Source organism: Epinephelus fuscoguttatus, linkage group LG21 (genome assembly GCF_011397635.1).
Source record: "Epinephelus fuscoguttatus linkage group LG21, E.fuscoguttatus.final_Chr_v1".
In the NCBI taxonomy this organism is placed as follows: Eukaryota; Metazoa; Chordata; class Actinopteri; order Perciformes; family Serranidae; genus Epinephelus; species Epinephelus fuscoguttatus.
In genome coordinates this window covers 31,134,357-31,149,234 of record NC_064772.1, presented here as the reverse complement: position 1 = coordinate 31,149,234, position 14,878 = coordinate 31,134,357, and the positions used below count along the sequence as shown (strand labels likewise).

General features: G+C 43.2%; 1 long non-coding RNA gene across 1 annotated transcript in view; it reads left to right on the top strand.

Annotated features, from left to right (window-relative positions):
- Positions 1 to 10,798, top strand: part of LOC125881805 (uncharacterized) — a 32,853-nt gene extending 22,055 nt beyond the window's left edge. The window contains exons 2-3 of the long non-coding RNA XR_007448257.1: positions 9,020 to 9,142; positions 9,360 to 10,798. This is a non-coding gene — a long non-coding RNA (uncharacterized LOC125881805). The remainder of the gene's footprint in view (positions 1 to 9,019; positions 9,143 to 9,359) is intronic.
- The last annotated feature ends 4,080 nt before the right edge of the window (positions 10,799 to 14,878 follow it).

The window sequence follows — 14,878 nt, the reverse complement described above, 5'->3', positions numbered from 1 at the left end:
ATTGTGTTTTAAATCCATCCATATGCACATGTGTAGTGGTTCTGCGCTCACATCATTCCTGAAACCAAAATAATTGCTCCTGTTCTCATCACAAATGTCTAATAGACCATTAGCTAACACTTTTACCCCGGCAGAGATGGTGGAGCGCTCTCATTTGTTGACACATCCTCACTTTGATGATCCACTCCACCGATCCATATGTAGCAGGAACAAAAGCAGATGAAAGTGGCTTTTTGTATGAGAATAGCATCAGGTACCCAGGGAAACACACACCAGCAGCACATTTGAGCCCTCTAATATTTGCTCTTTAGGGGAATCTGGTGTGTATACGGGTGTGAGAGATCAAGACGCAAATGAGTGGGGGTATTCCCCTACCTGATTGGCCACTGGCTGGGTTTGGAACGTGATGCAAATAGACACAGGCTCACTTTGAAATACCTAATGCGCCATTTGCAATTCTAAACATCTCGGTATACATTTACTGTGTTTTTTTTTATGGGTGTTTTCTGTGGAGTCAAATCGGTTGAACTGAAGCTGGTGCTTAAAAATCAGGAGTGTGTAGCCTTTTAACAGACCTGTCGTGTGGAGGAAAGCAGAGACGTGAGAGAAGAGAAAGACAGACACAGGATCTTTGCAAAAAATACGCTGTTTAAAGTACTGTCATCATAATTCACCTCCGAATTTGAATTGACAGGAAGCTGTAAAGCGTCGAGTACATTCTCAGAGCAGAGCCATGAATCAAAAGAGCTGCTGTAGTGAGTTCTTGCAGGATTTTACAACACTGAGGGTGGACACCTGTCATTCTCTAAGTATAGCTCTAACACAGGAGTACTTCACCTGTGGTAAGCCCCTTACAGAATGATATAACGATATAAGTGTGGATAGGAATGTGAGAAGCTAGATTTTTTGCTTACGTCTCTGTTTTTGGATAAACTTTTTTATTTTTGAGTTCTAATTTTCACAAATGTACAAGTATAATGAACCAGTGCCCAACTAGTACATCAACTTATCATGATTAGTGGAACAGGAATAGAGATTTTAGCAATTTAGATTCATTAAAATGGCTTCTGGGAATGCAATTACCAATGCAAACAGTCCTCAGACCGGGCTCATTGGAATTCCTGCCGTATAGACACATGCGGCTCCTTCTCACTTCGGCAAGGCAGATAGCAGACAGACAAGCTGTCAGAATCGTTATCGTCGGGACTTCATCTCGTTAATTTGGTAGATGGGAGCGCAAGTATTTGCCCTGTGGAAAACTAAACACACTCGCAGGGTTTCTCCCCCCCCCTCCTTCTCTCTGTCCATGGAGAAACCAGCCAAGCAGCAAAGCAGCCAGGCCCACACATAGCCTGCAGTCATATCAGACCCAACAGCCTGGCTGGAGTCAATATGACCGCGGGCGAAAAAATTGTGGTGGAGCTGGTCCCCCTCAATCTGAGACCTGGCTCGGGCAGCAAACAGCTAGCGATGCGCTCATTCAATATGAGTGAGCTTCTCGCCCCCGTCTTCCTCCTCATCCTCCCCCTCATGCACACCAGTGCACATTTCAAAACTTGTTCTCACTCAGCCCGTGTCATTCCCCCCACCACCAACTCTTTTCAGCTCCCACTCCACCAACCCTAGCTCTCGGGCTCTTGCTCAACCTTTCCTTGTTTTTATTGTAAGATGATTTTTTTTTCATTATTATGTGAAAGCGAGCGGTGATGGTGTGTGTGTGTGTGTATGTGTGTGTGTGTGTGTGTATGTGGGGCACAACATTCTGACAACCAGATTTGATTTGACAGCCTCTCTTTTCCCCTCTCTGCTGACCCTGCAGACCAGAGTGTGGATAAGGGTGGATTTGGGCTAAAGTACCTTTTTATTTACTGGAGTTTGCTGGTTGTTACACGCCTCGCTACTCCTCCACTCAAAAATTCACCTAACATTCTCCACCCTCTCTCTGAGAGCTAATCAAAGTTCAATTGTGGCAATCTGGAGAAGAATAATAATCAGGAGTAGGAGTCAGAGAGGAGGCACCTTGTGTCTCAGCATTTCACCCACCACACATCGCGCAGACACACACACACCTTGTGTTTGCTCACTGAAGCAGGGAAAAACACAATTAGTGTCTAACGCCTGAAAATTCCAGTGAGCAGATGACTTATCGGTAACATGACAAAAAGCTAAATGAGACGAAACCTGAATAAAAAAAGAAAAATAACAATAGGAGTAAGTGATATTCAATAATTAAACAGTACCAGTCATTATTTTGAGGTGGTCATCCACAGGGTCAGACACAAGCCCATCCTGTTTTGTGTATCTCCCCCTATTATTATTCATTTTGTCAGCTGCATATTTATGACTGAAGCACACATTTCACGGCAAAAAAGTGTGTATGCAAAAGCTCCCCACGTCGAGCCCTGCTTAGACATCTCAAAGAGAATACGCGAACACAAACTGCTTTATTGCAGTGTGTGTGAACAGCCCTGTCAAACGTCTGTTTACCATCTCACGTTCCCAGAGGCACAAACCTCTCGACAGAGGCTACATCTATTTTTCCTGCTGAAAGATGTCTTTAAAACAACAGCATTTTGCAGTTTCTGCTTTAAAGGCAGGATCGATGTCAGTGTTAGAACCTCAGAGGACAAATTAGAGTCAAAGTAGCGTTGCCTTGTAAGAGATTGTGTATGTGTTGTTCTGCTAAACAAAACCTCACATCTTACAGTAGGGTGGCAGAGTCTCCGTTTAAAAGTTTCTACACTTCCTCAGCAGACAGAGCTGATGTTAAAAGTATAATTTGATATTCTGAGAAATATGTTTATTTCCTTTTTTCCACCAAGATTGAGATGTGAAGATAGATACCACTGTCTAATATGTACCTGCAACCAGGAGGCCGTTAGCTTAGCTTAGCTTCTGTACAAAAGCTTCAGAGTTAAAATGACAAGTTGTGGTTTAGTGGGGGCTATGGGTGGAAATATTTCATGGTCTGTACCCCTAAAAAGATGATAGTTTGTGAGTTTTAAAGGTATAAGCAGTGCATTTTTTAAACCATGCTTGTAGCATTACTCTAGGGACTCTGGCAATATCAGTCTGTTGTTTCACCACTTTTATCCAGACTAAAATATCTTACAAGTACGGGACAAATTACGTACCTTACCTTGAAACTGGTATGTCGCTGCAACCCTGATCTAGAACCATGATCAGGTCAAAATCTTATTTCGTCCAATACTTTAAATGAATGTCAATACTAACATCTGCATGCTAGCATTGTCATTGTGAGCATGTTAGTATGCTGAAGTTAGCATTTAGCTCAATCACCTTTGTGGTTATAGCTTGTTCTCACTCCCCTGGTATCATGAAACGCTGCTTGGGCAACCCGGTCCCACTCCAAAGTTGCTGAAATCTGGCGCTTGGGCAGAGACTTGCGGCGTCAGACATCGACAAAAAAAAGCTGTTCCTTTAACGTCAGCATGATATGTGGCCTGTCGCTGTTATAGTTTAACGCCGCCTGGCGGCTTCAGGGGGAAATGCAATGGAACAGGAACGAAATCAAGTTGGCAAGAGTCTGAGTAGGGCGGGTGGGAGAGGTGGTGGATGGGTCCAACAAAGACTGATGCTGTGTCTCAAATCACATACTTCCGTTACTACAATTCCATGGAGTGTACAATTGGCGTAGTGCACGAATTTCGACAGGGTAGTGTTGTCTCAAACCAAAAACCGCCATTGTGCACTCACCGGAAATGATGACCTCAAATTTCGACCTCTTCTTCTTCTTTTAATGCCTAATGTGCAGCTGTTAGCTAGTTAGCAAACTAGCATTAGCATTTGCGTTATCATTTGCGGTACCAAATCATTACAGACTGCTAAATTAACCCAATAAACATACTGCTGACTTATATCCGACAACAGTATAGTGGTGCTTAGTGCAAAAAACACATGTATTTGTACAATGCAGCGACGTTCACGGCCGCACAGTCCTGGGCCACCATTTCCAGTTTGAAAAGTGGTCCCTCCCCTTCCGCTTCGTAGCCAAGATGGCGACCATTGAGGGCGAGAAGTGTCCATAGTTCCACACTCAACTTCTTGACCGTTTTGAATGCACCATCCAGGTACTCATAGTGCACTGCATTTTTCCATGCTTCTCAGTGTGAACGCACTCAAAATATTAAGTGTAAGTACGCGATTTGAGACTGGTGTTGGTGCAACATGTCGAACTACAAGTCAGGGTTGAGTTGTTTTGTCATGTCAGTTGTCAGCAACCATTTCTTCCTAACGCTAACCAAGTGATTTTGTTGCTTACACCTAACCACAGACCCCTTCTGTGTCAAGATCTGCCAACTCTCTACATCAAGACACAACGCAAAAGCTGGGGGGCTTCTGCCCAAGCATCACAATAAACAAGTAGGGATGAGATCACATTGGTAGTTCAGTCCAGCCTCTCTTAGTCTTGTTTAACTGTAGAGCCAGGTTAGCTGTTCCTTGTCTTTATGCTAAGCTAAGCTGACAGTCTACTGGCTCCAGCTCCATGTTGAAAGGACAGGTACGAGAGTGGTTAATCTTCTCATCTAACTCAGCAAGAGAGCAAATAGGAGCATTTCCTAAATGTCAAACTGCTCCTATGAGGTCAAGTTAAACAGGAAGTGGGGAGATTTAAGGTGTTGTGTGCATACTTCACACTGCAAATACATGGGCGCAGATAAAAGTGATGTAAAAGTGACTGTGTTCTTGGCTTGGATGCCCAGCTCATTTGTTGGTCTCACTTTTACTGTAGTGAGCAAAGTAAACACACAGCAGATCACTGCCTCATAGCCCAGCATCCCAAATATAGATTTCACTGTCATCTTTAAGTATGCAAACGATCTGTCTGTCTGTCGGGAGATGGACGGCTCATGGCTGCATTCCAGGCTTTCTCATTTTAATACCCAAATTGACGTTGCGCTCCGCCGTCCTTTTGTTACCGCGCTGCGCTGAGCCTCTCGCCGGCCAAGAAAACAAAAAAGTCAGTTATACGGCGGCAATTGATGCGACAGGCATTTAGTAAGGCGATTTCTATGGTAACAATCCTCAGGAACATTTTCATTTTCAGCATCAAATGGGTAAAAACGCAGCCGTGATAATTAGCACTGTGTGTGTAGCTTAATATGTGTGTGTGTGTGTGTGTGTGCGGAACCTGCTTTAAAGGACTTCAAAAAGCCTGGAGGAAAAACACAGTTTGGTGTTTTACGACATCTCGCCACTCTCTCTGCTGTCAGTCAGCATTAGGGGCTGTTTTTGCCTGTTGTATTTTCTTTTGTAATCTAAAGCACCGTCCTTTTAAAACGACTCTGCTAATTACTTTATTTAATCGGGCGCCAGCCGAGGAATTATTTTTGTAGCCCGGAGCTAATTTTGAACCTGTAACAATAGCTTTTGGAATATCAGTTTAAGATAAAACGCTTTTATAGTTAATCCTGGAGGCTGTTATATCTACACATTTCGAGTCGCACTTTCATGTGGACCCTTCAAGATCATGAGGACTCTGATATAGTTGTATTGCACCTGAGGATAATCTGAAAACCAATGTAATTAGTGTGACTGTGCACAAAACAGGGAAGAGTATAACATTTAAGAAAACAAGTCACAATAGCTTTTTTTCTTTTTGACAAAATATCCCGAAACCACAGTCCTCTCCTTCTCTGACCCACACCTGTTCCCTTCCTAGCAGCCCCTACCCCTCTCTTCTTTTTCCGTTTTGAATTAGAGAAACCAAGCACAGGGCAGCAAATGGTGTTTGAAAGAGCAAAAAAAAAAAAACAAAAAAAAAAAAAACAGGGATGGGGGTTTGGTGGTGGTGGAGGGGGGTAAAAAAAAAAAAAATCAAAGCGAAATCGGCAGAATGCGTACTTTCAGAGGCTGCGGCACAGTTGAACTGAGCAGGCCCAAGCCCTGTGAAAAGAAATGGAGACAGCCTGAATGCAAATTAAATCCCCCTCATTCCTGCAAATATTGTCTTAGCCATTAGTGCGGGCTTGACTAGAAAGGAGTGGTCCCACTCATTGTCGCTCGGCCAGGGAGAAGTCAGGGGAAGAATTCTATTCAGTGGCCGTCTTGGGGGCTCGGTGCACTTGGACGCTTGTTTGGTACCATTCAAACGCCACAGACCGTGGCAACAAAGAGAGCTTTCAGCGTACCTCACTGTAAAAGCATGTGAAAAAGAAGAAAGGAGGTGGATAGGAGGGGAGAGAAGGAGGGAGGAAGGGAGTTGGTGGGGGTGAAGAGAAGGGAAAGCAGCACTGGAAAAGTTTAGGTGTAGATCCTGAGTGGAACTGGGCCTGTATGTTGTTTTTTAATCGTCCGGTTTATTTTGCTAGGTGGGATATTGGAGCGCTTCACGCAGCTTGCGCAGTTGGCTCCACTGGGTGAGGAGCTGTGGATCTTGCACACAAACACACACACACACATATACACAGCCTTTGAGTGGCCCGCTTGGCCTGTCTTCAAGTAGCACCCATGAGGGACAAAAAGAGCCGTTTCAGCACAAAACCATACCTGTCTTGTCTCCTCTCAAGTTGTTTGTGTGTATTTACAGACATTTTTACAGCCGCGCTCTGCTTTGTGCATCATCTCTTGTTACTGCTTTGCTCTCAAACTCCATCATCAGGCAGGTCTGAAGTGCGCCGCTGACCCAAAGTGACTTCATACACACAGAAGACAGGTAATTTTTTAAGGCAGAGCACATATATCTGAATGGAGGGCCCCCCTTATGTTCAAATTCCAGAGCCTTCTGCTGTATCCATCGGCTCTTAAACCAAACATGACTGTTCACGAACAGATTATTTGTGTTTGAATCCACATGAGAAAGTTCAATGTGCAGTGCACAAGTGGATGAACACTCACTGAGCCAGCAAGGTTATACTCTGCCACAGGCCTCACACATTACCCAACACTGAGAGAGACTATTACGGGGAGATATCTCGTGAAGCGCATACACAGGAGTGAAGAAGTCAGTAAAGAAATACCGCACAGGTTTGTGTTTGTGTGTATAGGTGGAGCCGGGGTGTGTGCAGAAAGCAGAATAGCCCTTGGCATCCCAGATTTGTTTTGACTGGTGCGTTTACAGCTGCTGCATAGCATGGGCAAGGAAGGGCCCGGCCGAAGTAAAACAACCAAATTCTTACTTTTCTTCTTCTTCTTTTTCTTCCACTCTTTCTCCTCTCCCGTCTTTGGAGAGATGGCTCCCGGCCAGCCAGCTGTATAATCAAGCCCTTCATTTCTACTTTATTGACAGATGCTACTTCCAGCCTTGGTTGGGGGAATACGGTTTGTTTTTTGAACCTCTGGGAAAGATTGAATTCCATGGCAGGGTGATATATGCTTCGGAAGGCTTTGTTAATGTTGGACTACAGCTGCACGGTAGAAGTGCTGGAATGCTTTCCTCCATTTCGTCAAGAGGGAGAAACCTCAGAACTTGGACTAAGTGAGAGAAAAACAGTATAGGAAGCAATGCAAGTTTGGCAGGAAGCTGTCTGCTGCAACTTAAAGCTGTTACAACATATTGTCTCATTTCGAAAGACACCAGGATTACTCATGTCAATTATACATGCAGGTTGTGGCAAGTTGGGACTTGAGTATCGCAAGTCCTGACATGTTTAATGAAAATGCTCATGTACAGTATAGATGCCTACATGTTCATTTAGATCAGGGATTTTCAAAATCTGATGTGTGGGCCCCCCTTTAGTATTCATATCCATTTTAATGTATTTTGTCACTCCTGCTATTATTATTCTTTTGGCAGATAATCATGCTCTAATTTTTCTAACTACAGTTCCCATAATTTTGGGGCTCTAAACAGGAATTTTGATGTTGCCATGAATTTAGTGAGGTAGCTGCGTGCCACAACTTGTGCCCAGTTTTTCTTCTTAGCCTATATTAATTTATATTTTGGCACATTAACACCATTAAATGTCCAGTGTGTAGGATTTAGGCGGATATATTAGCAGAAATAAAGTGTTTTCTTTAGTGTATAATCACCTAAAAAATAAGAATCATTGTGGTTTTGTTACCTTAAAATGTCTACATCTAATCTACATAGGGAGGGAGTCTTGTTCACAGAGACTGCCATGTTTCTACAGTAGCCCAGAACAGACAAACCAAACACTGACTCTAGCGTTTTTGCGTTTTCATGTTGGCCACCGAAGTAAGAGGCCCCTCTGTGACAAGCAGCATTAGAAAAACACAATTTTTAAAAATAGTTTTTCATGTAAAGCTGCTTTATTCAATGTTTTTACCAGTTTAAGTCACTGTGTCCATTTGTTTTGGAGAGGAGGAGACCTCTGTGGATAATTCAGCTCCCGGTTAAAATCTCCTGAACGTCTGGATCTTAAGTTATCAGAGAACAAAGGTGAGCACACGTTCAAGATTTAAGATTCAAGATTCGCTTTATTGTCATTTTCACTGGGTACTAGACACAGAAAAAACGAAAAACTGTTTCTCCATCAGTGCAGGCAGTACATTAAAAGTCAGTAATAAATTTGAAAAAGCTGGGCTAGCAGCCTGTCTCGGACGAGCCGAACAGCGTCAGAGAAACACTGATTTGGAATGTGAAACTGCATTATTCAGTGTTTTTATTGGTGTAAAATCACCTGGTCCATTTGTTTTGGAGAGGAGAGGAGACCCCTATGGATAGTATGGCTCCCGGTAAAAATCTCCTGAACAATGAACACTGGCAGAATCCCAACGGGAAGAAGTTTCAACTGTACTTACTCCTGTAACTCCCCATAAATCTTATACACTGTTCTAATAAAAGTATGCTGATGTAGCCATTGGCACTTCCTGTTTGTAGTATAGCCATGGATGTACAGACAACTATCACTGGATTACTTCCGTACAGAGGAGAAGTGAAAGACGTGATGATTCTCAGGTAAGTTCTGAAGATGAAGCGTGTTGTTCCTATGGTTTCTTATCCAATTTATTGACATCTTTTACTGTTGGCAATCAGTGACAATGATATCCATTAGAAGTGCTAGTCACATTGGATCTATCATGTCTGTGTGTTTAGATATGACTGACTCAGAGATGGAGGACGAATTCTGATTCAAGTTGCGGCAAGCGGGTGAAAGTATTCCCTCCTTGTATCCACGTGTCACAGCCACTGCAGCAGCTCCAGCTGTGGCCCATGTTGGTGAGTGAATCAGATCAGCAGGACAAACTACAGTGATAACTTCCTGCTGTTTCCAGAACGCTACCATGCACCTGTCCCCTTCACCTTCAGCTGTATCTGCGCCTCACATCTCTGTTGATCCTGACATGCAAGCGTAGATTTGTTTGTAAATGTGCACAATGTACCAATGATGGCAAAAGCTTAACATTCAACTGTCACCCATCACTTCTCATTCCAGGTTTATCGGCACTCCAAGAATTTCCCATGTGCTACAAAAACAACCGAGGAGACTGAATTACTGCATGTGCTCTTTAGTTTAGATTTGGCTAATGCATGTCAGCCAAGAAAATCCTCGCTCACACGAACAGAGGAAAGCAGAGGGTGCCAAGACAATCTGAGGCGGAGGAGACGGCAGGTTGGTGTCGGTGACAGATGGGATGGAGAGGCTGACTTCTTTATTTTAAGGACGGTATCTTCTATCTCTTCCTGCCAGCCTGTCGGGTCCCTCTTCTATCGGTGCCTCCGGTGTTTTACGGGTGGGACAATCTTTCCCCTTGTGCAGTTGCTAGGAAGTCTGATGCATGTTTACAGCACACAGTGTGACAGGAGAAGGCGCAGACATATAAAACAAATACATTCGTGGTGTTTTCCATATGCACAAATACTACCACAGGCACAGGCTTGCAACCTCGCATAGCAGCTCTGAATTCCGGGATTTGGGGGAGAGAAAGAGGTGGAAAGGATGGATGAGTAACATCCTCCACTCGAGTAATAAATGTATCCCTCAGATACTCAGTGACATAATTAAGGTAGTGTTGATGTTCCTGGGAAAAAGGAAGATTTAAAAATCTGCCTGGACTCTGGCTTCAAAAAAATCCTCTGAATCATATTATGTAATATTTGTCTAGACATCCATGATTTGGTTTCAAGACAGAAAAACAGAGCTTTTTTTAATTCATACTTCATTTGCAGGTGTTCATTAGCCCACTGGATAACAGAATACGTTTAATTAATCCTGATATGGAAATTAAAATAGTTTATTTATCAATAACACTTTGCAATTCCAGCACAGAGAGGAAATGTCTTAAAGGGTCATTGAAGTTAATTACAACTTGGATCTCATTTTGGTTATCATTCCTCCTGGTAATAATCATATTTTACTCACCAAGTTCATTAATGACATCTGGGAATGCAATGAAATAGCTAAAACAAAACTGAACAGGTGATAAACATGAGCAGTCAAGTTTGAAAGAATCCCACAGGTAAGACAAACTTACTAGTCATTTTTCCAGGCAAAATACTAACTGCAGCTCATTCTCATTCCCAGGGTGTCACATATGGCAGCGTGGTCAGTGGCTGCAGCATCAGATCCTAATGCAAAAGTCACCATCAAGCGTCTGTTTGAGATGTACCAGGTTTTCAGCTAACTGTAATGTAAACCCCTCTGTGGTGATAGTGCTTTATAAAGAGCAAGATAGTCTGTGTAGGGCAGGAGGGAGTGGTGGTGGATGGTTCAAACAAACACAGGACTTTTACCCAGGAGACAAACCCGGTCTCACTCCAAGTTGTTGAAATCTGACGCTTGGGCAGTGACTTGCGACGAATAAAGCCACCCTTTAACATTGGCATGATATGTGGCTATTATATTTTAATGGCGCCCAGGGGCGTCAGGAGGAAATGCAGCGGGTCAAGAACAAAAATAAGGCAGCGAAAGTCCGATTGGGGCGGGCGGGAGTGGTGGTGGATGGGTCGAACAAACACTGACTTTCAGCCAGGAGAGCTGTGTTTGTGTCCCATGAGAATATAAAGCCAAACCCTGTTCTTTTTTTCCCTTAACCCAACCACATGCGTTAGTTGTTGAAGGAAAAAAATGTCAACTGACAGTGGTGTACCGACATAGTGCATTTATTTAACCCCACTATTCATCAAATTTTATATGAAGTCACAGGCTGTAAATCAATGTTCTAAAATTTTTAACCTTTTTTGTATCAAGGACCCCTAAACTGACCCCCATTTAATACGATTTGGCTTCAGTTTACATGCTGATTTGTTCTGTTCCGCTATTATTTAAATTTCTTTGGCATCTCAGATGGTCATATCATGTTGCACTGCCTCTATGATCTCTGGTGGTACTGCTGTTTTTTTTCTCCTATCCATAAGCTTTCAGAAAACGTGCACAAATACAGACGAAATGAACGAATCCATCCGTCTCTGCTTCCTTACCTAATGTTGAGCATAAATGAGTCCTCATCCATATGACTCTAAAGTATTCCTTGTTTTTCTGGAATCCCCCTGGAACTCCCTTAAGGACCCCTGTGGTTCACTAAACCCCTGGTTTAGAAACACTAACATAATGTTATGTGACAGATTTGATAATTGACTTTAAGTTACCTAACAAATGTACTTATTTTTAACGCACACTGTAAACTTTTTTGTAACCATAACCAAGAAGTTTTGGTGACGGAACCTACATTTCCTGGCAACACAGGAGTTTATTTTGACAAGATTTGACTTCCCCGAATGTCCTGAATATGTCCAGAAGATGTCCAGGGTACCTAGAGCATCACAGTTTGAAGCATAGGGCCACTGACCAAGCTGCTGTCTTTGACGAGGTGTGAGTGAGAATGTGCTGAACAACAGTAGTGTTTTGTGCTTTAATCTCATTAAAGCTAACGTGATAACTGAAAGAAAACGAATGATTAAGCAAAGAAAATGCTGAGAGTGGACCTAGTGTTAAGAGATATGTAGGTTTTTATTTTTAATTTAGTTGTATTCACACATAATTTTCCTGTTAACCACCAACATTAGGTGCAATCACTTAAAGTGTTTTAGATAATCTGGTGGCTGGTGACATCTCTGATTGTACGGCTCATGTCTCTTGTCTCGTTGGACTATGTGTTATCAAATACTAAAATAAAATGATGTCAAAAACTGCCAAAATAAAACCCATGTTATGATAAACCAGAAATGTATTTTAGCTCTGCACACAGTCTGGTTTGGAAATTGTTACCAACGTTAGTGAGAAAAAGGAATGAGGTGCAAGATTCCAGAAAAGGCTTGTTGACATCTGTGTTTTTCCACTTAGAGAGAAACTCTGCCAAAACACAGGAACACCTCAAACCCACATCCACTATCCACTGCTACTGTGGCTTTGTGTTCTCAAAAATACAGTTATACCCGCCCCATAAATGCCAGCAGACTCTGGGTTTGCACAGGATAATTCTGCTTATTTCTAAATATGTCTTTGGTACAGGTGTGTGGCGGAGACAGCCACACCTGGACATATAACCTGGAATATTTATCATCTCTCTACTTCTCCTCTCTCTCTCTCTCTCTCTCTCTCTCTCTCTCTCTCTCCGGCGTGCTTGCCTGCCGGCCTCGACTATTTCCCCTCCAGCAATGACAGGATTATGTCTGACATGTTTAAGGAAGTGGCTTTGGCAGGCGCTGTAGAGGAGGCAGGCAGTAAGATAAACACATACATACATGCATACACACACACACACACACACACACACACACACAATACACACATGCAGGTGCACGCACATTCCTGATGCCAGCCTTGACTCAGTAACCTTGTACAGCGGGGCAGGTTTCGACGATGCGTCTGTCTATCAAGCCGGAGCTGAAATTAATCTGCGTGTAAAGAGAACGGGAAGATGAGGCAGGGAAGCTTTAGCATTAACTCTGTTATCATTACAGATGTCAGACGGGATGACAGGGGAGGGCTGATGCTGTTGGTAAACCGATCGCCGGTGCTTGATTCAAGCGGGGAATTAGCCTGGTTTCGTTTAATGGAAGTGTTGGGACAGGTGAGCTATTTGTTTACACTGCTGCTGCTGCTCCTGATGGTGATAATGGCGTTTTTTTTTTTTGCATCGAGGAGGCCTTCACTTGTCTCCTCCAGAGCTGCATTTGTCTGCCAAGAACATGACAAATGACACTTTGGAGGAAGAGGAGAGTAAATGCACTCCAGCTCTGGCTTCGCACGGCCCAACCAGACCGGCTCCATCTTGCGTCTCAAGACTGCGGAGCCAAATTCCTGGAAAATGACTTAATTGTGGGGTAGATTTCCAAATGATGATTCGAGGCAAAATGACAGACAGGAAAGAAAAGAAGAAGCCAGGGCAGGGTGGGAGTCTCGTATGACTGCTCGGTTTTCTCAGCAGGTGAAATCACCGAGGCTATAAGGGAGGTGAGGTTGAAGACACAGAGGGGAAAGAGGAAATAGAGAGGAAGCAGGGATACCTTCGCAGGTTCTCCCAGCAAGAACTCAGACGATAATTGCAGACAAACGTGTCCAAGACGACGGGAGCTGTCTACATCCGACATCCTGTGCTTTCAGCCGGGTTTTTATCCCAGAGACGGAGAACAAATGGCAGGAACTGGAGTGCCAGGACGTGCTGAGGGGCTCCTTGTACCTGCTTTTAAGTCGACGTGCCTGAACACGTCGTCCCCTCCGTCACCCCGGAGGTTTGCTTTTTCCACTGTTGATGCAGACAGGACGCACTCTATCTCCCTGTACCCACAACCCCACTATTCATCAAGTTTTATATGAAGTCACAGGCTGTAAATCAATGTTCTAAAAGGAGGAGATGGAGAGAAGATGTTCAAAGGAGTTCAGAGCGTCTTTGAAAATCTCGCATCGTCACTAACAGGTGTTTTGATTTATAGTGTTTGTGTTTAATTGGGGCATTTCTCAGATTCACATGAAAGGGAAGGTGAATTGATATTTTTCAGGCTGAGAGTGGCTAGGTTTGGGCAATGAGAAGACACAGTTGATGTTTTCCTCTGAAAAATGCATCCCCCCACCCCCCTACTGTGCACCTGGGAGAAAACATGGTAAACGTTCCCTAGTGGTATCTCAGGAGTTTATCCAATATGTGGCCTTATGAAATCTCAGAGAAGAATTAGCAAGCAGGTAAGTTACCTAGAGGTTTGGTTTTTTTTTACATTGTTGAGGTGTGTTGTAGGTGTTTTTTTAAGCCTGGTTAGCAGCAGACTGTTGACAACTATTGCATGAATTGCCATGAAATTTCGTACATTGCATGGTCCCCAGAGGATGGACCTGACTTTCCCCCTTTAGATCTACCATTAAGAGGGATTTATACTTATGTGTTGAATGGACGCCATACCCACTGCGTAGGCTCTGCGTCACGTGAAGCCTACACCTTACCCTACGTTGTAGCCTGACGTGCACCTCCCCAGAAATGTGACTGCGTGCTGTGGTGATGCGGACTTCCTGTCTGTCTCTGTAAGCTGAAACCATTTCCCTCAGTGGAAACAAAGCTTTCATTTACTTTAATTTCACAGATAAGAAAAAATAAATTGTGATACCATGGCTAATTTATACAATATAAAATGCCATAGGCTTGTGCTAATAAGGTTAGCGTGTTGTATTTCTTTGGGGAATGTGTTTAGTATAAGACAGTTGTTTTGTCAGTGAACCTTGTGAGTTGTAATGGAGCTGAATTTAGTAACATTACCTTTGTTAAATGTTGCTGTTGTCCCTGGTTCATATGAGTAGAGGAAATCTCTGCTAGCTGCTAGGCTAATTTATACAATGCAAAATACCATAGGCTTGTGTTAATAACGTTAGCATATTGCATCTGTTTGGAAAACGTGTTTAGTATAAGACATCCGTTGGTCAGTGAACCTTGTGAGTTGTAATGGAGCCGAATTTAGTAACATTACCTTTGTTAAATGTTGCTGTTGTCCCTGGCTTCATATGAGTAGAGGAAATCTCTGCTAGCT